The 24,235-nt window shown below is 48.1% G+C and overlaps 1 long non-coding RNA gene across 1 annotated transcript in view; it reads right to left on the reverse strand.

Moving 5' to 3' along the window:
* Positions 1 to 6,803: 6,803 nt before the first annotated feature.
* LOC138473612 (uncharacterized) overlaps positions 6,804 to 24,235 on the reverse strand; it is a 29,635-nt gene continuing 12,203 nt past the window's right edge. The window contains exons 3-4 of the long non-coding RNA XR_011268812.1: positions 7,933 to 8,104; positions 6,804 to 7,601 (exon numbers count right to left, since the gene is read on the reverse strand). This is a non-coding gene — a long non-coding RNA (uncharacterized lncRNA). The remainder of the gene's footprint in view (positions 7,602 to 7,932; positions 8,105 to 24,235) is intronic.

Consider the following 24,235-nt stretch of genomic DNA (forward strand, 5'->3'; position numbering starts at 1 on the left):
TCAACTGTATCATAGGTTGCAGGCCCAAAGAGCAGATCGAACCAGACCGGACCCTCGCCCTATGTATGTGCGTTCAAACGACAATACTGGCCCGAACAACGGAAGGTTCAGGAGAACCAATGCAAATCGGGGGGGTCAGATCCCCCTTGACTAAAGCGGAAAGGGATAAAAGGAGACAGCAGCAGTTATGTCTGTACTGTGGAAGGTCAGGTCATTTCCTTAAAGAGTGCCCTGTGAAGCCACCGAGGTGGACGGTAGGGGCCACGGACAAGGAAGACACGATCAAGGAATTGGAAAACTCCTCAGCCCGGCAAGTGTAGGGGTCCACTTGTCGAGCGAAGAAAGTGAACTACAGACCCCCCATTTTGCACTATCTGTGGTCTTGATCAATCACCAACAACCATCTCGGATGCACGCAGTAAGAGCGTACATAGACAGTGGAGCCGTTGGGAATTACATCGACCAGGATCTTGCGGCAAAATGGGGCTTCCGTTATGCCCTAAATCAACCACCGACACTGTTACCACTGTTGACGGCACGGAAACAGCTTCTGGTCCAGTATTCCAATGAACTGCAGTTTTAACCCTTCTGTGCCAGGATGGACACCAAGAATCTATTGTTTTCGACCTCATTAAGGCAACACAGTTCCGGTTGATTTTGTGAATGCCATGGTTGGTAGCTCACAATCCTCGAATCGATTGGCGAGCAAAAGAATTGGCCTTTCCCGAGACTTGCGCCCACACATGTTATCACCAAGAGAAACAACCAATAGACACCAGAACCTCCACGCTTGCGACTGTGGCAATCGGCACCCTACCAAGTGAATACCAGGACTTTCAAGATGTCTTTCAGAAAGAACAGGCTAATACCCTGCCACCGCATAGACCATATGATTGCCAAATCGACCTGATACCCGGTGCACAAATCCCTTGTGGGCGAATTTACGCAATCACGGAACCAGAAAACCAGCACCTGAAGGCCTATCTTGACCAATACCTGGCCAACGGGTTCATTCGTCCCTCGAAGTCTCCAGCAGCCAGTCCTCTATTCTTCGTACCGAAAAAGGAGGGGGTCTTGAGAATGTGCATCGACTATCGCGCACTGAACCAGATTACTGTAAAACATTGCTACCCCCTACCACTGATCCCTGAATTGCTTGATCAAGTCAAAGATGCCCAAATCTACAAAAACTAGACCTGAGGGCTGAGGGGGGCATATCTCCTTGCTCGCGTAAAACAGGAGGACAAATGGAAAACCGCTTTTCGCACCAAATACGGCTTGTACGAATATCAAGTAATGCCCTTTGGCCTTTGCAACGCACCTGCTGAATTTCAATACTTCATGAACGATGTCCTATAGGAATTGATTGATGTCTGTGCTCTAGTGTACATCGATGATATCCTAGTATATTCTGCATCAAAGCAGGACCACATTAAACACGTCCGATCTGTATTGGAAAAACTCTGTCAACACCAGCTCTACGCCAAGCTTGAAAAGTGCGCATTCCACTTCTCCGAGGTGGAATTCCTGGGCTTTATTCTCAGCCCGAATGGACTCCGAATGGATGTAAACAAGGTAGATGCTATCCTGAACTGGCCATCCCCAAATTCATTCAAGGGGGTTCAAAGTATGCTGGGTTTTGCAAACTTCTACTGCCGGTTTATCCCAGGATTTTCACAAATCGTGCATCCCATCACGTCATTACTAAGGAAAAGCAACAAAAAGTTCCAGTGGACAACAGAAGCCGAGGAGGCTTTCCAGGAACTCAAAGCAAGATTCACATCTGCCCAATCTTACGCCACCCTCGCCTTGATCTCCCATACCTGGTTGAAACGGACGCATCAAGCATGGCTATGGGAGCCATCCTCTCACAAAAGAACCCCAAAACGGGCCAGTTACACCCTGTTGCCTTCTAGCCCTGTAAATTCACACCCCCTGAACTCAATTACGCTATCACAGACAAAGAACTCCTGGCCATTAAGTCAGTCTTTAAGGCATGGCGGCACTACCTCTTGGGCGCCACACACACAATCACCGTAATAACTGACCACCGGAACCTCCAGTACCTAAAAACATCAAAGGCCCAATCCTCACGACAACTACGTTGGGCTCTTTTCTTTGCTGAATATGACTATGTGATTACATTTCGATCAGAAGTGAAAAACGGGAAGGCTGATGCCCTTTCCCATATGGGGGTGGAAGAGCAAGGGTATCAGATCCCTGACCCAATAGCAATCATCCCGAGTGACAAGCTCCTAGGAATCACAGCAACCATAACTCAGAAAGAATTACATGAAGAAATCCAAAACCTGATGAGTCCGGAACAATTACAAGCGTGGAGTGCACAAGGAGAACATTACATGATAAAAGATCAGTTGCCCTACTTCAGGAATTGTTTATTCTTACCAAACAAAGAACTATGAGAACAAGTCATGTCCGGTTATCATGATTCCTTGATCAAGGGCCACCCCGGAATCACTAAAACCCTAGCCAAGGTAAAACAAAATTATTGGTGGCCCACGTGGCGTAAAGACATTATCCAATTCATCCTATCTTGTGGAGTGTGTGCTCAAAACAAGTCATCCAAGCAGAAACCGGCTGGGTTATTACAACCATTGGAAATCCCACCAGCACTCTGGCACACGTTGTTCCTCGATTTTATTACTGACTTACCACCCAGTCAAGGGTTTAACACTATTCTTGTGGTCATGGACCTATTTTCAAAAATGGCACATTTCATTCCTCTTAAGGGGTTCCCAAATGCTTCCACTCTGGCAAAGGTATTTCTTGAAGGCATCGTACGGCTCCATGGGTTTCCTTCAGTTTTGGTCTCAGACTGAGGTACTCAATTCGTATCTAACTTCTGGAGAAAATGCTGCTCTATGGCCCAGATTGACATCGGCTATCCGCCAGTCACCATCCCCAAACGGATGGTCAAACTGAGAGGACAAATCAGACGCTCGAGCAGTATCTGCGTTGCATGTTACACCAAGCTGAAGGAAGCTGGTTTGACCTATTATGGATAGCTGAACATGCTTATAATAATTCCCTACACACCAGCACTGGGCAGACACCCTTTTATACCATGTATGGCAGGCACCCACTTACTTCTGAGTTGGACGTTCCTACAATCCTGGAAATGCCAGCAATCAAAACCCTGCACACGACCATTTCTCAAACCTTTAAAAGGGCAGCTGAACACCTACTTCAAGCTAAGAATCGTCAAAGGAAGTTTGCTGATCAACACCGAGCAAAGGCCCCCAACTACAAAGTGGATACAAAGTCTGGCTGGCGTCTAAACACATGTCCATTAAAGGAGCCCGAACTTTCCGTCCAAGATACCTGGGTCCATTCACCGTCACCTCCGTGATAAATCCTGTGGCGTCAGACTAACTTTGCCGTTAAACATGCAGATTCATCCTGTGTTCCACGTGTCTCTCCTCAAACCTGTTCAACCTGGGACCCCGGTAGCAATGCCACTGCAGCCAGTAGTAGTCGCCAGGGAGCCAGAATTCGAAGTCGAGGACATCCTAGATTCGAAGTACGTCAGATCCAAATTGTACTACTTAGTAGACTGGAAAGGGTATGGTCCACAAGACAGGACATGGGAGCCTTGTGAGTACATCCATGAACCTCGCTTGCTTAGACGATTTCATCAAAACCATCCAACCAAACCAGGACCAGACAGAAGAGCCACCTTGAGAGGGGTCTTGGGGGGGAGTGCTGTCATGATTCCTGCCCCTCATGTCCCCAGCCCTCCAAGATGTCAGGCTGGAGCCAGGCCACAATCATCTACATGGCCCTCAAAGTCCTCTCCATCCCTCCAAAGACCCACTTGGAGTCAGACTTGGCGCTTGTGGCACCAGACTCACTCACTCCCATAGGATAACATTGGGGATTGGACTTGTAGTGCATTGATGGGGGCAGGATGGATGCCCCCACATATTTTGGTTCCCAGAACTGCATGTGCGATCTAGTCTTTTGGGTGTGGTTCAACCCAGAGACACCTGGGATACCCAGAGACTATTTAAGCCACACCCAGGCTGAGAAACATGCTTTGCGTTTTCTGCACCTGCAGCGTGACACTCACCATGTTCGGATCGGTCTCCAGTAGGCCTGCATCTTTCTTCTGCGCTTAGCTCCTGCAAGAACAAGAACAACGTTAGGAACAGCCTTACCTTGCGGCGCTTTTGCCCATCATTCATCGTTCCTTCTGTTCTGCAGGCATCTTCGGTGGTGTCATTCCCATCCCGGCACGCCGCTTCCTAAGGAAAAGGGAAAAGAACAGAAAAAAGGCATAAGTAAGTATTCTGCAAATCTTTGCTTATTTTTAAATACTGTACGAGCTTCAAACGCTTACCTGAATCCCAGCCGCTCTGCTCTGGGGGAACTCTGTCTCCGGAACTTCTCATCCATCTGCAAGAGGGAAAAGACACTCCAGGTTACTGTGGAAACATCTAGAGGCGCACCGCATTTGTTCTTCATAACCGGCATCCACGCTGAAAACTTTGCGGCACCTAAAAGACACAGAAAAAGAACTCAGTTCAATGCAAATACGAAAGGGGTGCATCGCGCTCTCACTCACCTTCAGCGCTACTCATCTCATCAGCACGCCGCCATCCCCGGACACCGGCCATCATCTAAGGAAGGAAGGCAACAAAGTTAGGGAACTGTTCAAAAGACTCATTATACTTATCTGTCGGACTCTTGCCAGTGAAGTAACTAGGCAGCAACGAGCCCGCATCAATCAACTCGCCCCTGCGCTGAAAGCAGAACGGAGAGCACACTATCCAAGAAAACAAGGTGAGCTGTGGATCAAAGGAAGGGTTGAGGTCCCAAGAGGTCAGAACAGGCTGAATGACGTACCTGTGGATACCAGGTGAGCGTTACATTTAGGCTGCTTATACTCATCCACACATAAGCAATGGACTCCAGCTTGACAATCACCTACAATCAACGACAACATGGTCATGAAGTTTCAACGCAGTATATAATAAGCACAGAAGCATGTCATAACACACCAGACGCACATCATACCGTGACAAACAAGGCTGATGGACATCAACACCCAAAAACATGAACACACACTAGACAGGAGGAGCAAGCTCGCCTTTATGCAGGTAGCATTAACTTCCAGCCCGCTTTGCAGCCAATCAACAAGCAACCTTCATTTATTTTATTTATTGGACATTAGTATGGCGCCAATACACAAGTGTTTCCAGGAACCATAAGACAAGATGAGGGGCTTTGTGGGTTAGGAGGGGGACACGGGAATCACAAAAATAGAACAACAAAAAAGGGTTATATTGGCCTTGTGACAATCCTACCATGCAAGTGCATGACGAGAGCTAAGTGCAGGGGGAGGGGGTACAGGGAGAAGTGCACAAGTGGAATGCCCCCCAAGGTGGGGGCAGGCAAGTGCTGGGTGGGCCAAGGCGGCAAGTGCCAGGGGTAGAGGTGGGAAGGGAAGATGAGTGCAGTGGACAAGGAGGATCAGGTTGGGTTAGTCGGGGACAGGGAGCCCGAGGGCAAGTGCTGGCAAGGGATGCTGGGGGTGATCTGGCCCCTGTATGACTCTGAAAGGACCAAGCCACAGTTGCAATGGCAGAGGGAGAGTTAACACGGGAGGGGGAGAGGCAAGGAAGAAGAGAAAAGGAAAGTCTTGAGAAGTCTCTGTCTTAAGAGGATCCGGCTCAAGCCTGAGGCGTGGGCACCGTTCCAGAGGGAGGAGTCAGCCGAGGAAAGGGATCTACCTCCCACTCTCTGCTTGGAGAAACCTTTGACATGCAGAGAGTTGGAGCCAGAGGACCGAAGGACACTGTCCGGGAGGTATTTAGGGAGGTAAAGCTGGATGTATAGAGGTCCCTGGCCCCAGACTGCTTTGTGGATGATGCAAAGTGTCTGGAATTTGATCTTTGCGGTCTCCGGTAGCCAATGGAGAGATTTTAGGGCTGGAGAGATTCAGTGCCTGGGGTTGAGGACAAGGATAAAGATAAGTCTTGCAGTCCTATTCTGGATTACTTGAAGGGAGGAAAGAAGCAGATTGAGGATGAGGCTATTGCAGTAATGTAGCCTAGAGAGAACCAGGGCTCTGTAGACATTGAGCTTCTGGAGGAAGGTGATCAAAGGTAGAATGCCCCCGAGGCAGTGCAGCTGAATGTTGGAATTCTTGGCAAGGTCCGTGATGCGTGGAGTGAAAGAGAGAGGGAGTCAAAGATTATCCCAAGGTTTTTTGCCTCAGGAGTCTGGCCAGATAGCGGGGGCGAAACAAGGAGAAGGCGTGCCAATGAAAAGGTTCTATGTCTTACTGGCATGTAGGCAGAGATCATTGGCAGAGCACCATGCCTGAATAGCAATCAGGCAGTCAAGTATGAGGGAGAAGGTGGAGGAGGAAGAAGATGGCAGCTTGAAAGAGAGCTGTGTGTCGTCTGCATAACATTGGAAATGAGGGGAGAAGGTGGAGATCAGGTGGGCCAGAGAGGCCAAGTAGATGTTGAAGAGCCATGACGATAGGATAGAGCCCTGAGGGATGCCACAGGTAGAGAGTGAGGTGGGAGAGAGAAAAGGACTCCTTTGCTCCCTCTGCTCGCACTGACCAACACGTAACACCAGCCATTTTTATTATGGGACTTAAATTGCTAATAGGACATGCAAACGGCACTACCTCCACTACAAATCCCATGGCATAACATATGATAACATAAACACAATTTAAGTTCTTGCAAATTAATATTTTGAGACCCATATTAGAAATATACAAGATGAGCAGGTATTAGAAATAAGCCACGGAATTACCAATGAAGTGATTATAAAATTGCCTTTTAATAGCTTTTCACACCAAGGCAAGCCAGTGATTCAAACACTCTATTTTGTGTTCACAAAAACAGAATCATGTTGGGAGAACTGGAAGACACTAGCCACAAGTACATTGTCCAAAGCATCAAGTGAGTACCTTCTTAAAGAGAAATTGTGCGAAAACAAACAGAAATAAACGTTTAGTACCACACAATTACAAAAATACACACAGAAAGTTACAGATCAACTTTAAACAATGATAGCCCAATCAAAGGTGTCATAGGACCGCTCCTCCTGCCTCCTCAACCATCAGGTCACCATGGTTAAATCACATTGCCCTCAATGTTTTGTTTCCACTTGCCCCCATGGCCGCAAGGGGGCAACCAGCACCCTGCTCATCTGGCCCGGATATACTTGGGAATGTCAGGCATAGGCAACACTGCAACAGTAGAGGCCAGGCAACAAAAAAGGAAAAGATTCAAACTTTGAACCCTCCCGTCCCCTGCACACTGTAGGGTGTGTTGGATAATCCAACTACTATATCCTCGAGGAAATACATTCTTTATGAGTAATTAAATGGTATTTAAACACAAGAAGTTTCAAACACAAAAAGTTATTTGAAAAGCACATAAGTGCATATGTTATTATTTTTAAGTACAGGCTTTTGGGTACAAAGACAAAAGCAATCTCAGTACATTTGCAAAAAAGTGAAGAATGAAGAATGAAGGAGTGTTGCCAGTAGTCTGTTTCTGGGTGGCGACGCGTTTCGAGGCTGGACGCCTCTTCTTCATAGGCCTCAACAGACTCTAAACAAAATATTTATACATTAGAAGGCAGGCTTTTTGAGTATGCCAACATATATTAACACAAGAATACCTATCAATTCAAGCTGGTTTCATTACCATAAACATTGTTTCTGTGGTTCCCATGGTTAAACTGTCACTGTTTTCATATCCACATAATTGTATGGCTGATTATAATTTGCATGGTTTTCAATCACTAAGGTGACATGCTAATAGTTAGTTTAAATGTATATCCTGGACACAAATATGCAAATGTATATATAGAGCCCTATGGCCCACATGGAGTGACTAGATTAGTCTGACATTGCCCATAAACTAGAGTAGTATGAGTTACCTGATAGAATCAAGTAGAGGACAGTACTGTAAACAGAGAAGCGAAAATTCTTCCAGTATGTCGGGATGAAGCAAAAAGGCCGATGCTCAGGCTTCAATGGCAAAGGTGCCGTTAAATGGAGAATGGCTCAAAGTCGAGTTCCATCAGAATTAACAAGAGGGGTTGTTCTGATCTGAGAGCGAAAGAAAATGATATGAAAATAAGGAAAGATAAATACAGGGCACAAATCTTGTGTCACAAACTAATAATATAAACCTAAAGATTAACAATCTACTCTTGTCGAGATGTACTCGTGTCTGAACGCAAAAAATAAGAGTCTGCAATCTACATAAGGAGCGTGAAATGCACTGTATAGCCCAATTAGAATCTCTAAAAGTAGAATTTATTTAGAATCAAATATAAATCCATGTGAGCTAAACCCGGGCCATCATGGCCCGAAAAACGAGAGTCAGCAATGTATACGGACAAAGGAAATGATCAATTAACCTACCCAATTCTAGAGAACTGGGTGTGCATCCAAGTCAGCAGATTTCCTAAAAAAGGTCCAGGGCGAACATAATGGCGATTCCACCATGCTCTGGCACTGGAACCAATCGAATTGCAGTGCTAAAAAGAAGTAATCATGAGAGTATGTAATAAGAGCAGCGGTCGCGGCTCTGTTGTAAAGAGAAGAGTTCTAATCAAAGCGGTCGTGTACCTTCGATAGCGATCAATCAACCTTGTAACTGCAGGATAGCCAGTGCTGAACTACAGCATGCAAAGAGGGCCGGGGTATTGTGGTCGTATCTGCATAGACCCTTAATGAGGCATGCAGCCATGTGTTGGACAGCCGTTGAAGTGTCCTACACATGGCTGCACGCCTCATTAAGGGTCTATGCAGATACGACCACATCACCCCGGCCCTCTTTGACCTTCACTGGCTAGCACTGCACCTACGAATCACCTTCAAGTCTTGCTGCATTACCTATAAGGCAGTCGCCCTCAAGTCAATGTTAGGAAAGATTTCATAATTGTATGTAATTTTCCCTCCATGTGTCATCTCCCAAACTTTTTGCTGCTGTTTAGACACCATTGACACCATTGACTGACTTTGCCAGAGAAGCACAGCCTTCAGTTGCACTCCTCTGGGCTTTCGCTCACTTTTTATGGGGAAACCAACATGCCCTTTACGACAGTCAGTCCTGGGCGACTTTGTTTCCCTTAGTCCTTTCCTCATGTTGCAGCTTTTTTGCAACATGTTACAGGTGTGCAATGTATCTTACCATACAGCACACTTAGGTCTATGGTAATTTCCAAAGGCCCTAGATACTCTCGCTGGACTTTTTATGAGCTGTGCAGATGGGTCATGGACAGGACTGGTGGCTGCTATCTTTTCGCATTATTTTGAACCCTTTCCTGCCATGTTAAATGCTGTTACCGCGTTTGGCACCAATAGGTGGCCTGGCTCCAAAATGGTCGAGTCAACCCGCGTCAGTCCTTTTTTGGCCATGCACTTTCCCGCGAATCCCAATTCTTTCACGGGCTTCTGCATGCCTTCTGTTTGTGCCGCCAGCATGTGGGCTGGAGTGTCTGATTCCAATACACATCCTTGGTGCCAGAGAGTCTGGAGTGCCATGAATGCCTGGCACCACCGTGGTCCGTGATTGGTCCACGTATGGAGTGTTTGTTTGTGAGTATATCTCCCATTGGTCCTCTCCGTTTTGGCACGAAGGGAACTTTGGATAAGAGGAGGCTGAAAACACCACTACCAGGTCGATCTCCTGAGTTCTCACCAAACAAAGGATAGAATCCAAGTATCCTGCAAGTACAAAGCTGAGTCGAGGAACCGCTGCTGAGCCGCTGGAAGGTTTGGCATCCTGAGCCCACTGTCCTCCCGTTGGACCCCTCTGCACCTGGTCGTCCTAGAAGGTCTGTGAAGACGCTTTGACCCATTGGAATAGTGGGACCAACTATTCTCAGCACCGTCATCAAACTCTGCAAGTAAGCTTTCTCGGAAGTGTCCCTGGGCCAACCAGTGGACTGACCACCTTACCCCGTTGCTTTGCTCTGTCACCACCACCGTTTTGAGGAGGCCCTCAAAACTTGTTATACTGCTAGCTCTGTGTCCCCGGCACCCTCACACCGAATGTCGTACACTTGGCGTTCCCAGGTCTGAAGTGAGACGAGTGCGCCAGGACCAGAGTAAACGCGGTTACTGTGTTGCCCTGCTGCAGCAACAACCTCTGCACGTTCTCTACATTTGTGACCCCCTTGCCCCTGAAGCCTGCTGCAGTGAAACTGGGCTGATTCCTCCACCCGGAGCGGAGAAATCGCCACTGTCCTGTTTGGGAATCATCGTTGTATCTTAGGAACTGAAAGGTGCCGAGATGTCCTTTTTCCCCATTCGAACCTGCCAGCGAAGTGGACTGAACTGGCAAAGTTTGGGTCATCTTGCGTCGGGGACCGGTGAGTACTCCTTACCACAACCGGTGGCCCCTAGTGCAAGAGCCCATTTTTACGCACAAGTGGCCCCAGGAAGCCCCTCTCCTTTCCACAGCTATTGCAAAATAGCGACTCCATCCCGCACAATCAAACTGCCTCTGCCCACAAGTGGAGGTCCTTCTTGAATAGTGGGAACTTGTTCTGTATCATCTCATCTAAATTCCCGAGCTGCTAGAGACCCCTGAAGAGACCCTGTTCTGCCCATTGAAACAACCGCATGCGTTTGCATTGCATGTACTATTGAGCACAAGGTTCCTCTCTTCTTAGGGCTTGAACTGCCTCTTAGTTAGGTGTACAGTCGATGTTGAACTACTTTTCCTAAAGACTATCTGCACTGCCTATTTCCTTCCATCTAGGTTGTCAACATATTTTGTGCATTTAACCCTTTAGGCCCCAATGGTCTTGTATATATATTGTATTGAGTGTGATGTATTGGTTTACTTAGTGTTACTGCGATTCTTTTACTATGGTCTATGTTACAAAGGCCTTGTAATAAATGTGTCTATATTTTTGATATAACACCTGTCTGGAGTAATTTGTACGTGTCTTTGCTCTGTGTGCTCATTGAGGTCATTCAGTCACCCTCACTCCCCCTGAGACTTAGTCTTGACAGCCTGCCATAGCTACCCTGATTGGTCTGGCTTGTCCAGAGGTTACCATGTTCCAAGAAACTAGGTTGGCCTTCTGAACCTCTGCCCCTCCAGGTCAGAGTTCAGAAATCCTTCTTAACAAATTGGTGTACAGCGTTGGTATAGGACTGAAGGTATCCAGTGTTGCATAATAGTGAAGGCATTTCGAGTTATTCCTATCAGGACACATAGTGAATTGTTGTTGTATAACTGAAAAAGGCCATAATCCTATCTATCAATATGGAAACAAGTACCTTGTTAACTTTAAATGCTTCTAAATCTGAAACATTACGAAAGATGTGTGCTGGGAGAGGTGTCTCTGCTCAAGGCACAACAATAGAAATGATCCAAAGAATCATGGACTGGCAAGAAGCTCATCTTAGTGCCATAGCTTCTGAGGACAGTGCAGAAGGAGGTGGGGCTGCTCCGATCCAAGGAGACCATGAGGATTTGGAAGATGTAATGTCTAATGTTTCCTCTGACAGTGCTGAAGGTGAGGCCTGCTTGAATTCAAGAAGCAAGAACTGCTGTTTAGGCAGAAGGAGCCTGAATTTAACATAACTAAGCTGAAGCTAGAGCACTCAGGAAAGCAGAAAGACAGGGATCACCAGTTGGAACTGGCCAAGCTTCAGGTTGCCAATGGATCGAAGGGTCCTGGACATGGGTCTGGGTCCTGTTCTCATCCAAGGTTTCCTAAGGATCTGCTCAGTGTGTATGAGGAAAGGAATGACATTATGGACTGGCTGAATACATTTGAGTATGCATGTGAGGTTCAATAAGTTGACAATGCTGATAAAATTGCCTGGTTAGTTAGCAGACTGCCCCATTCTGGCTGCAGTGCCATTATGGAAATGTCAAAATCTGAGAGAGCAGATTTTGCAATGTTGAAGAAAACTCTTATCTTAAAGTTTGGAAAGACTCCTGCCCAATACTTACAAAGATTCAGAGAGTACAAGAAAAAAGAAGGTGGTACTTGGGTATCTTAAGTAAATGAATCCTTAAAGAACTTGACTGGCTGGGTTGAAGGTTATAAGGTCCCTACCTTTGAAGGTATGATATGTCTTGTCATGCTGGAACATATTTTTGCATCTTTTTCCCCTGGGCTTAAGCAGCATTTGGCAGATTCAAAGGAGATAGATCCTAAGAAGCTTGCCATAGCAGAAGATTTGTGGGTGTCACATAGAGTGTCCCATAAGGACAAGACTCATCCTGGTAAGCAGGAGGAGGGGAAAACGTCCAAAGATAAGGAGGGTGGGGACTCTGATAAAACCTCCTCCCATAAGGGCCACAAAGAAAAAATAAGGGTAAGGCACAAGAGAACTCACAGGGTAGTGGAGGTCAGCCTCCAAAACAGAACTCTGGTTATAGTAAGCCTCCCTATGTAAGCAGACCCAGTGGATCTTGTTTTGCTTTTGCAACTGACCATGTGAAGGGGGGATCCCAGATGATGAAAGGTCAAAACCTTGGGGGTCCACTCTTCTCCTCCTATGAGGAAGTAGAGATTACAGGGGCATCCTTCTCCTCAGACTCCTTCCCCAGTGGGATAGAAACGGAGGTAGTTTTAGTTTTCCTGGGTTCCTGGGAGCCTAAAGTCTCAGAGGCTTATGCTAGGATTCTAGATAATACCAAGCACTACTTCAAGGACAGTGTGCTGATCAATGGAGTAGATACTCCAGCTCTTAGGAATAGTGGGTGTAGTCAAACTGTAGTGGATTCTGCCTTGGTAGACCCAGAGAAAGTTGCCCAAGCTCCTTTGTTACCCACTAAGTTGGCTGATGGCCCACCCGTCATGTTCCCAGTAATACCTGTAAATCTTACTATAAATGGTACAGCAGTCAGAATTCCAGTGAGCATATAGAGGAGTGTCCCAGGAAAGGTCTTGCTGGGAAATGATCTCAGAGCTTTAGGGCTTGTGGGAGATACACCTGAAAGACCCTGCACAAGGTCCCAAACAAGGGCAGCACTGGCCAAGACCAATGCCATTCCCCAACCAAAGGGGAAACACAAGGCTAAAGAAGTAAGAAAATCAAAAAGAGGGAAAGAAAATATTCCCCCTAACTCACCTACCACTGAGGTGGAGGTAGTTGGTCAATCACCAAGACCTGACGAGGAGGTGGTGATACCTGAGGTATTTGACCCAAATGACCATCCTGAACTAAAAGACTTGTTAGTAGAAGGTGGTCCTAACAGGGAAGAATTTAGTAAGGGCCAACGTGAGTGCCCATCTCTGGAAGGCCTAAGGAGACAGGCCTGCTCCCAGCTTGAGGGTGAACCTCCTGGGAAGCACAGGATGTATTGGGAAGGTGGGCTCCTGTATAGTGAGCCTAAAGAGTCTGCAGAAGGAGACCATAGGAGGTTGGTGGTTCCCCTTGCTGTAAGACCCTTCCTCCTGCAGCTAGAGCATGAAGTGCCCCTTGTTGGTCACCTTGGAATCAAGAGGACCAAGCAAAGGTTAAGCATGTACTTCTACTGGCCCAAGATGGGGGTGCAATTAGAAAGTCACTGCAGGAGTTGTGCCTCCTGCCAGTCATCTGATAAGAGAGGCTCAAAAATCATAGCTCCATTGGTACCACTCCCAGTTGTAGGGGTACCATTTGAGAGGGTAGGGATTGACATTGTTGGTCCCCTTGACCCCCAAACATCCTCAGACAATAGGTTCATCCTGGTGCTGGTCGACCATGCCAACAGGTATCTTGAGGCCATCCCATTGAAAACGGTGACTGCCAAGCCAGTTGAAAAAGCGTTGCTTGGCATATTTACTAGGCTGGCTTCCCTAAAGAAGTTGTGTCTGACAGAGGCAGCAACTTTATGTCCAAGTATATGCAGGCCATGTGGAAGGAATGTGGTGTCACCTATAAGTTTTCATTAGCATACCACCCACAAACCAATGGACTGGTTGCAATGTTTAACAGAACCTTGAAAAGCATGATTAGTCCTCTGGAAGAACCTCAAAGAAGAAAATGGGATCTTCTGCTACCATGCTTACTGTTTGCCTACAGAGAGGTCCCACAAGAGGGTGTTGGCTTCAGCCCCTTTGAACTTCTGTTTGGTCACCCCGTAAGGGGACCCTTAGCCAAGGAGGGATGGGAGATGCCCACTCCCTCCATTACTACCAACGTGGTGAACTATGTGCTATGGCTCAGAAAAAGGATGGTACTCCTGGTGGGTCTGGCTAGTGAAAAGTTGAAGGCAGGGCAAGCTCTGGTGAAACACTGGTATGACCAGAAAGCTTCCCTTATCAATTTCACACCTGGTCAGAAAGTCCTGATCATGAATCCTATAAGGCCTAGAGCTTTACAGGACAAGTGGTCAGGTCCTTACACAGTGGTGGAGTCACTGGGTGAGGTCCACTATTTAGTGGACCTTGGAAGGGCTGGTCAGGCTCCAAAAGTGTTCCATGTAAATAGACTGAAGGCTTTCATCCCAAGAGTTGAAATCGCTGCACTGCTGTTGGCTTCAGATGTTGAGGAAGAGGAGTCAGAACCTCTCCCTGACCTGTTCCAAAGCAGTCCTTAAGACAGCTCCATTGAGGGTGTCCACGTGGCCCCTCACCTGACTTCTGATCAACAGGCTGAGGTGAAAAGTTTGCTTAGGCAATTTTCCCCCTTGTTTTCACAGTCCCCTGGTTTGCCACCTTGGTGAAAACATAGCATTGACACAGGAGACAGTGTACCTACCAAAAGTAGGGGATACAGAATGTCGGACAAAGTAAGGTCTTACATTAAGACAGAGGTCAACAAAATGTTTCGATCTTGAGGTGATTGAACCCTCCAGTAGTCCTTGGTCCAGCCCAGTGGTTTTGGTTCCAAAGGCAGGTACTTCTGAATTGAGGTGTGTGGATTACAGGGCTCTGAATGCTGTCACCAAGACAGATGCACACCCCTTGCCTAGAACAGATGAGCTGGTGGATACCTTGGGTGCCTCCAAGTACCTCAGCACGTTTGACCTCACTGCAGGCTGTTTGCAAATAGCCCTTGCAGAACATGCCAAGGAGAAGACAGCTTTCTCAAAACCAGAGGGTCTTTACCAGTTCAGGGTAATACCTTTTGGGTTGAAGAATGCCCCTGCCACTTTCCAGAGGTTTGTGAATCATGTGTTGAATGGGTTGGATGAATTCTGTCTTGCATATCTGGATGACATAGCAGTTTTCAGTGCCACCTTGGAAGACCATGTGAAACACCTTGGGATTGTGTTACAGGCCCACTTGACCATAAAGGCCAGTAAGTGCCAGATTGGACAAGGGTCAGTGGTCTACCTTGGACATGAAATAGGTGGAGGTAGGATACAGCCTCTACCCAGTAAACACAAGCAGTACAAGACTGGCCTACCCCCACTACACAGACCCAAAGGAGAGCCTTTTTAGGACTCACTGGGTACTACAGAAATTTCATGGCAGACTATGGTACCATAGCTGCCCCTATGACTGCTCTCACTACTCCAAAGAAACCCAAGAAGGTAACTTGGTCTTAAGAGTGTGAGAAGGCCTTCAATGGCATAAAAGACTCCTTGTGCCAGGCCCCTGTTCTCAGGGCCCCTGATTACCAAATACCTTTTATTGTGCAGACAGATGCCTCTGACACTGGGATAGGAGCTGTACTATCACAAGTAGATGAGAAGAGCAAGGAGGAACACCCTATTGGCTTCATTAGTCACCAGCCTAAGGACAGAGAGCTAAAATGGCCCAGAGTAGAGAAAGAATGTTTCTCTGTTGTGTGGGCCCTAAGGAAGCTGAGACCCTACCTCTATGGGACCCATTTCACTGTGCAAACTGACCATAAGCCCTTAAAATGGCTAATGAACATGAAGGGAGAGAATCCAAAGTTGCTTAGGTGGTCCATAAGTCTGCAAGGCTTTGACTTCACTATTGAGCATAGGCCAGGTGTCCAACATAGCAATGCTGAAGGGTTGTCCAGAATGTTTAACCAACCTGGACAGGAAACTCATCCAGTGATGCATTAGTTCCCCCTGTCCTTAGTCTGGGAGGGGTGAGTGTTAGGAAAGATTTCATAATTGTATGTAATTTTCCCTCCATGTGTCAACCCCCAAACATTTTGCTGCTGTTTAGACACCACTGACTGACTTTTACAGAGAAGCACAGCCTTCAGCTGCACTCCTCTGGTCTTTTGCTCACTTTTTATGGGGAAACTGACATGCCCTTAATACAGTCAGTCCTGTGAGACTTTGTTTCCCTTAGTCCTTTCCTCATGTTGCAGCTTTTGTGCAACATGTAACAAGTGTGCAATGTATCTTACCATACAGCACACTTGGGTTTATAGTCATTTCCAAAGGCCCTAGATACTCTTACTGGACATTTTATGAACTGTGCAGATGGGTCATGGACAGGACTGGTGGCAGCTATCTTTTCGCATCATTTTTAACCCTTTCCTGCCATGTTAACTGCGTTTACCATGTTTGGCACAAATAGGTGGCCTGGCTCCAAAATGGCCATGCCACGAGGTTCTTTGTCCTGTCCTTTGGCCATCTTGCCCCTTCACCTTCCCCAGGTCGAGGCGACCCGGGTCAGTCCTTATTTGGTCATGCACTTTCCACCGAATCCCAATGCTTTCGCAGGCTTCTGCATGCCTTGTGTGGGTACCTCCAGGAAGTGGGCTGGAGTGTCTGATTCCAACACACATCCTTGGTGCCGGAGAGTCTAGAGTGCCATGAATGCCTGGGACCACAGTGGTCCGTGATTGGTCCACGTATGTAGTGTGTGTTTGTGAGCAGATCTCCCATTGGGTCCTCTCCGTTTTGGCGCAAAGAGAACTTTGCATAAGAGGAGGCTGAAAACACCACTACCAGGTCGATCTCCTGAGTTCTCACCGAACAAAGGATAGGATCCAAGTATCCTGCAACTACGAAGTAGAGTCGAGGACCTGCTGATGACCCGCTGGAAGCTTTGGCACCCTAAGCCCGCTGTCGTCCCGTGGGACCCCTCTGCATCTGGTCATCCTAGAAGGTCTGCGAAGATGCTTTGACCCATTGGAATAGTGGGACCAACTATTCTCGGCACCGTCATCAAACCCTGCAAGTAAGCTTTCTCAGAAGTGTCCCTGGGCCGACCAGTGGTCTGACCAGCTTACCCAGTTGCTTTGCTCTGTCACCGCCACCATTTCGAGGAGGCCCTTGAAACTTGGTATACTGCTAGCTCTGTGTCCTTGGCACCCTCTCACTGAATTTCGTACACTTGGCATTCCCAGGTCTGAAGTGAGACGAGTGCGCTAGGACCAGAGTAATCACGGTTACCGTGTTGCCCTGCCACGGCAATGACGTGTGCAAGTTTGCTGGATTTGTGACCCTCTTACCCCTGAAGCCTTCTGCAGTGAAACTGGGCCAATTCCTCCACCCCGAGCGGAGAAATCACCACTGTCTCGTTTGGGAATCATCGCTGTATCTTAGGAACTGAAAGGTGCCGAGACGTCCTTTTGCCGCATTCGAACCTGCCAGCGAAGTGGACTGAACGGGCGAAGTTTGGGTCTGATTGCATCGGGGACCGGTGAGTACTCCTTACCCCAACCGGTGGCCCCTAGTGCAAGAGCCCATTTTTATGCACAAGTGGGCCCTGGGGGCCCCTCTCATTTCCACAGCTGTTGCGAAATAGCGAATCCATCCCGCACTCTCAAACTGCCTCTGCCCTCTAGTGGAGGTCCTTCTTGAATAGTGGGAACTTGTTCTGCATCGTCTCATCCACCTTGCTGAGCTGCTAGAAACCCCTGAAGAGACCCTGTTCTGCCCACTGGAACAACCGCGTGCGTTTGCATTGCATGTACTGTTTAGCACAAGGCTCCTCTCTTCTTAGGGCTTGGACTGCCTCTTAGTTAGGTGTACTGTCGATGTCGAACTGGGCCTAAAGATTATCTGCACTGCCTGTTTCCTTCCCATCTAGGTGGTCGACATATTTCGTGCATTTAACCCTTTAGACCTCAATGGTCTTGTATATATATTGTATTGAGTGTGATGTATTGGTTTACTTAGTGTTACTGTGATTCTTTTACTATGGTCTATGTTACAAAGGCCTTGTAATGAATGTTTCTATATTTTTGATATAACACCTGTCTGGAGTAATTTGTATGTGTCCTTGCTCTTTGTGCTCATTGAGGTCCTCAGTCACCCTAACCCCTCCTGAGACGTTGGCCCTCATTCCGAGTTTGGAGGTAAGTAATGTCCCTTACCAGCATGGCATAAATAGCATGTCCGGGCTGTCACCAGTCTGCTAATAGAGGACTATTCCGACTTTGCGGGCACGAGCTTTACGCCATGGCGGTAAGGTCATTTGCGCTATGCCGTAAAAGGCACCCAAAATGCCCTTTGCGGCATCAATCATAGCGCAGATAACACTACCGACATTGTTCAATGCGGCATTAGCAGTGACTGTAAATAGCAGTGACCACTAATAACGGTCACCGCTATTTACAGTCACCACTAATAAGTGGAACCGGAAGTAGCGTCATCGCACAGGAACGGGAAGGAGCATGGCGGACATCTTTGAAAACACAATCCATTGCCATTCTAACCACACAGGACCTCTGGGACTCTGCTGATTCTTGGAAAAGATACACCTCCAACATCACTCTGCCCAAGGCCCTGAAGAAGGGAGCTGCCCGCCAGCGTAAAGAAAGGTTCAATGAGGACGAGCTGCAGATGCTGGTAGACGCACTGCAGGAGCATGCTCCCATAGTGTTCTCAAGCAACATGAAAAGAGAGGCAGTACTTCAGAAGAAAGAGACCTTTGCACTTGTTGCCCAGTAGGTCAGTGCTGTGGGGAAAACCCCACGCACGACTGTCGCAATCACTGGGACGACCTGCGACTAAGGGTGAGAAACATCCTCTCAGTGAACCACAGCCAGGCCATGGGAACAGGAGGAGGTCCCAGTTCCCCGATCAAGCTCACCCCATGGGAGGACATCTGCACCAGCATGATAGGGATGGAAGGCATTGAAGGTGTTGGCGAGATGGAGTGTGGCGCCACAACATCGGGCGATGGAGGTGAGTGTCCAAAGTAAACATTGCTATGCCAAATCTGATGAAAGTCAACCAATATGTCAGTTCAAAGAGTCAAGCCATTGGCCCACACACACACACACTCCCAGCAAAGTAGGCTGATGCATTACAGACACATGCAGATGCCTGGTGCAAGGCAATATCGTACATGACACATACCACACAAAGATGTAAATGCCACGAGTCACACAGCGTGCATGGCCAAAATACTATGCATGTCAGATAGCACAGCTCTTGGCCATCATGAGTGATGCCAACGTATGCCTGCATAAACCACCCATGTATCAAAGAACGTGCTCATCCAAACACAAATGCCTATTACCTCCAATTGTGTGGGTGAGCAATAGTCCTAATGAATGTATGGTGCCTATCAATACATCACTCATGCTGTCCCTCTCTTCGACCCCCACAGGCACTGACCATGACAGCGATGGGCAGGACACAACCCCTGCACAGGCCACACCCAGGAAGAGGTCCCGGGATGACAGCAACCGCCCTTTAACTTCGAGGGGACAACCCAGGGGACGCTGTGTACCAACAGGCAAGCCATCCCAGGCACCCATCACACTGGTGCCACCAAGGCCCGTAGAAGGCGAAGCACCACCATCACCACCCATTGGCCGTCCTGATGATACATGCGAGGCACCACACTCCGAGGAGTAGAGTTTGGCTGGGGAGGTGGCAGCCACGGCACCCCTGCCTGTGGAGGACACACAGGACAACATCTGTGTGCCCATGGAGGATGATGTTTCAGAAGTGGTCCATACCCCAACTCCACCGGCATCCCCCCAAGTATCGTCGCTCGATACAGAGCACGCCACCACCCTGGAGCAGTCTGGTCAAGAGCAGACTGAGGGACACTTCAGTCCAATTTACACAACTAGGGAGGCTGAGCAGGCTAGGCAGGACAGCCAGGGGCCGACTACCTCCACAGGTGCACCCGCTGGGCCGCAGCAGTCTGATCTGCTTACTCAACTTGTGCGGGAGTTTGTCTAGGACAACAGATTGGCCAGAGAGCAGTGGCGTCAGGACTAAGCCGCCCAAGGCAGGTCCATCACGGACAGCACTGACTCCATGGCAAAATCATTCTCTGACAACACCAGCCGCCTCTGTGAGGAGGAACCGGCCCTCCAGCAGGTGTTAGGCCGCATAGCGGATGCCATGGAGGCAGGGCATCCCGCTACACTATCACAGCAGGCGGCCACACCGTCTTCCTCCAGTTCTACTCAAACAAGCCCACTCCACAGGTCGGCACGTACCCTGCGCCGGCAAGACATGCCGCCCCCTTGACCAGGGAGTGCCAATTAATCAACACGGCAGCCTCTTGTAGGCTTTGGAGACTCAATGGGACTTGTGTGGGGGAGTTGTGGGGGGAGGGGGAGGGGGAGGAGGAGAGGGGTGAGGGTGTGTGGGAGAGTTGTGGGGGGAGGGGGTTGAGGGTGTGTGAGGGAGTTGTGGGGGGAGGGGGATTGGGTTGAGGGTGTGTGGGGGAGTTGTGGGGGGAGGGGGTGAGGGTGGTGGAGGGTTTTTGCACTTACATTTACATTGTTATATTTAATACACCCGTTGTGTAGAAAACAAGACCTGAGTGGACATTCTTCATTGCGCATGTGTCATTTATTTATTTACAGTGCATAGTGTACATGTACCCCCACACCCAGTGCCCTCTGTCCAACCATTACGTTACCCTCTGCTGCCATGAGTGTCAGAAATATTGTGCAATCACTGACTGATGCACAGCACGTCCCTCCTGTGCATCGGCACCGCAATGATGTCCACCCACATTTTCTTCTTCCCCTTCATCATCACCAGGTGGTAGCAGTTCAATGTCAGGGGGCAGGGGCACGTTCTGGCGGATGCACATATTGTGCAGCATGACACATGCCATGATGATCTTGGCCACCTTCTCATGCCTGTAGAGGAGTACCCCACGTGAAAACGTGCCTTCAACAGGCCAAAGGTCTGCTCGATGACCACACGGGTACGGATATGCGAACAATTGTAGTCCTCCTCATGACTGTTCTGTGGGTTTCGGACAGGGGTGAGGAGCCATGGCTTCAAGGGATAGCCACTATCACCTGCATGAGGGGCAATAAAAGGTAAATGTTAGTCAATTCATGATGGACAGCTGTACTAGTCACACATGCCTGCAGTTCATCGTTGCCCACATGCACATGTTCATGGATGTATTTACGCCATCTCCAGCCCCTCAATGTGTCCTGTGGCATGGACTAATGGTGTGGGTTGCATCTTCAAGATGATACATGGTGTGCACTGACGTCTTGTTGCACATGCATCGTGTACGCATGCAGCTGTGTTCGTGTCAGAATTGTGATGTGTTGTGTTCTGTGAGATTTACTTAGAGGGAGCATTGGCAGTAGTCTGTGCAATATTGGGCAATCAGCGCTGATCATTCCCATGGTGACATGCAGCACTCCTGTGGGTGTGCCGGCCCTGTGACAGACAGTGGATTCCCTAGTTGGTTCATTTTGATGCACTCACAGGGATGCGTGTCCTGTGTGGTGATATGCTGGAGACAGCAACATAGTGCATATGCACTGCAAGGTGCTGGATGGCGTTACGGAGGGTGATGGCTGCTGATGAGTGGTGTACGTGTTGTGGGATGTGGGGTGGTTTCCTGTTAGTCATGTAGTTATAGGTGTCAAACTTATTTCATTCATATGGTATTTGGGTGTCATGTACCATTTGTGATGGTTTGGGGCACAGTGTTCAGTGATGTGCACATCGTGCAGTCACATCAACATTGACGGCATGGTGGTGTGTGCATCTCTCCATCCATTTCAATGCCATGTGCCAGTCCTGCAACTTACCAAGCATCCAGGCACGTCGTCCAGCATGTCGCTCCATGAAGCGTGTTAACGTGGAGTTCCGCAGGACCATAGAGTCATGAGTTGATCCGGGATATTGTGCACAACATTGTGTGATGATCTTGCTGGCGTCGCATACCATCTGTACATTGATGGAGTAGTATTGCTTGCGGTTGCGGTACACCACCTCCATAGCATGCGGGACCACCAACTCCACGTGGGTGCAGTCGAGGGCACCTACACAATTTGGCATGCCTGCCAGTGCATGGAAGGCAACTTTTGTATCAAATATATCCTGGGGAGTCCGTGGTAGGGATATGTAGTTACTTGTGTGCTTGAGGAGGGCATCCAGCACTTGGTTCAGAATGCGAGAAAATAGGGGTTGTGATATGCCATGCATGTGCCCCACTGTGTGCTGGTAGGTGCCTGTGGCAAGGAAGTGGAGCACAGACACTACCTTCAGTAGAGGGGGGATGGCGGTGCGTATTTCGATGAGGCTCACTATGTCGTCGTGTATCAGGTCCACTATGGTGGTGATGGTGTCCCGGTCCAGACGGTACAGGTTGTGGATGTGCTCAGGGGTTAGGTTGAAAGGACTGGCTCTGATGCGAGGGATTGGGGGCTGTCGGAGTGATAAAGGTGGCTGCACTGGTGGGGCATGCTGGCCCTGTCTCACCCTCCTTCTCCTCCTGCATCTCCTCTGTTGTGCCGGCTGTTGTTGATGTTGCGGCATGTTGCAGCAATGCAAGCATGTCCTCCAGCTCCAGTAATGCTACTACTATTGGAATCATCTTGGTGTGGGAGGGGGTGTGGTATGTGGGTGTGCTCCTTTGGTACTGGGCCAGACTCCTTTGCCTCCACCTGTGCTGATTGTGTGCATCTGTGGCAGTTGGGAACACTGCTCAAGGCATTTTATGGTAGGTCAGCGATACCGGTATTTACGGCATGCCGGTAACCACTTTTTCCTCCTTCATGAGGCTGTTATTTGCATGTCCGCTTCACTTGTGATCTACTCCAGTTTACGGCAAACCGCTATTGCCGGCATGGTGGGTCGCGTGCCCGCGCCAAGACCGCTATTTACGCCACCGTACTTTGCGATGCCGCTAATAGCGGTCGGGCTGGTCAGAATAGCCTGTAGTGGTAAACGATGTCATGACCGCCTGCCATAGCTACCCTGATTGGTCTGGCTTGTCCAGAGGTTACCCTGTTCCAAGAAACTAGGTTGGCCTTCTTAACCTCTGCCCCTCCATGGCAGAGTTCAGAAATCCTTCTTAACAGTCACCAAGCTACCTCATGAAGAAACTCAGCATCTCCGGCAGACAGCGCACCACCAGAATCCAAGACACTTGCAGACTTGAAATCCAGTATAACATATATGCTGTTATCCTTTGTATTTTGGAAGTCATCTTATTGATTTAAGTGGATGACACACGATGCCAAATGCAATAACTATGTAAGCTCTCAAAAAAATATAATTTTGTTACAAGAAGGGGGTGACGTTTGTGATTATACTATGCATTTTTTGATCACCCAAGGAAATAGGACTAGATAATTAAAAAAATATATATTCAATTTGCAAATCAGATTTGTTTTTTAAGGGTTGCTATAACTTTATAAAAAATTATAAGGATCGAAAACAAGTTGAAACAAACATGTTTGGTACATTTTTTATGCCAAAAGGGCCTGATTGGTTGGGTGGCCAAAACTGAAAATAGTTACTTTTCCAGCCTTGCAAGACCTCGGGTAAGAGAGAAGAGTTTTTGGCAATTGGAGTCATTACCGTGTCCAGTACTGTTTAGGGGGGGCAAAAAATGGTGCACAAAAAGAACTAGGGAGCAGCGTGGTGGCACAAAGAAATAATGGCCAAAAGGCCATTAAAGTTTAAGTACACATATATTTTAACAGGCTGTCTTTATTGATGTGACTTTGTGCAATTTTAGGTGTAGGACAACAAACGGTCTGCATTGAGTTAATATACTTCCTGACAAGGAATCTTATGCTCAAGCTTTCAAAAAGGGCCTGAAAAAAATCCAAAGCCATTTAGTCTTACAATAATTTTACTGTGTTTTTTCCTTAAACACATTGGGCCTCATTACGAGGTAGGAGGTATTAGCACCATGGCTACCCCCTTACCGCATTACGGGTCCAGGTTCTCAGAATGGGTACTTACCGGGTCATTCCAACCTTGGAGGACCCGGGAAGTCCCCATTCTGAGAACCATTCCCCATTCCCATTTGAGCCCCCATAGGGCTCAATGGGAATGGGGAAGTAGCTAATAACGGTACCGCAATTTGCGATACCGTTATTAGCTCTGAAGTCCCTTAGCGGGTCCCATCCTTAACACATGGGGCCTCATTACACGGT

The sequence above is a fragment of the Ambystoma mexicanum genome, chromosome 8 (genome assembly GCF_040938575.1).
Source record: "Ambystoma mexicanum isolate Mex_15411 chromosome 8, UKY_AmexF1_1, whole genome shotgun sequence".
NCBI lineage: Eukaryota > Metazoa > Chordata > Amphibia > Caudata > Ambystomatidae > Ambystoma > Ambystoma mexicanum.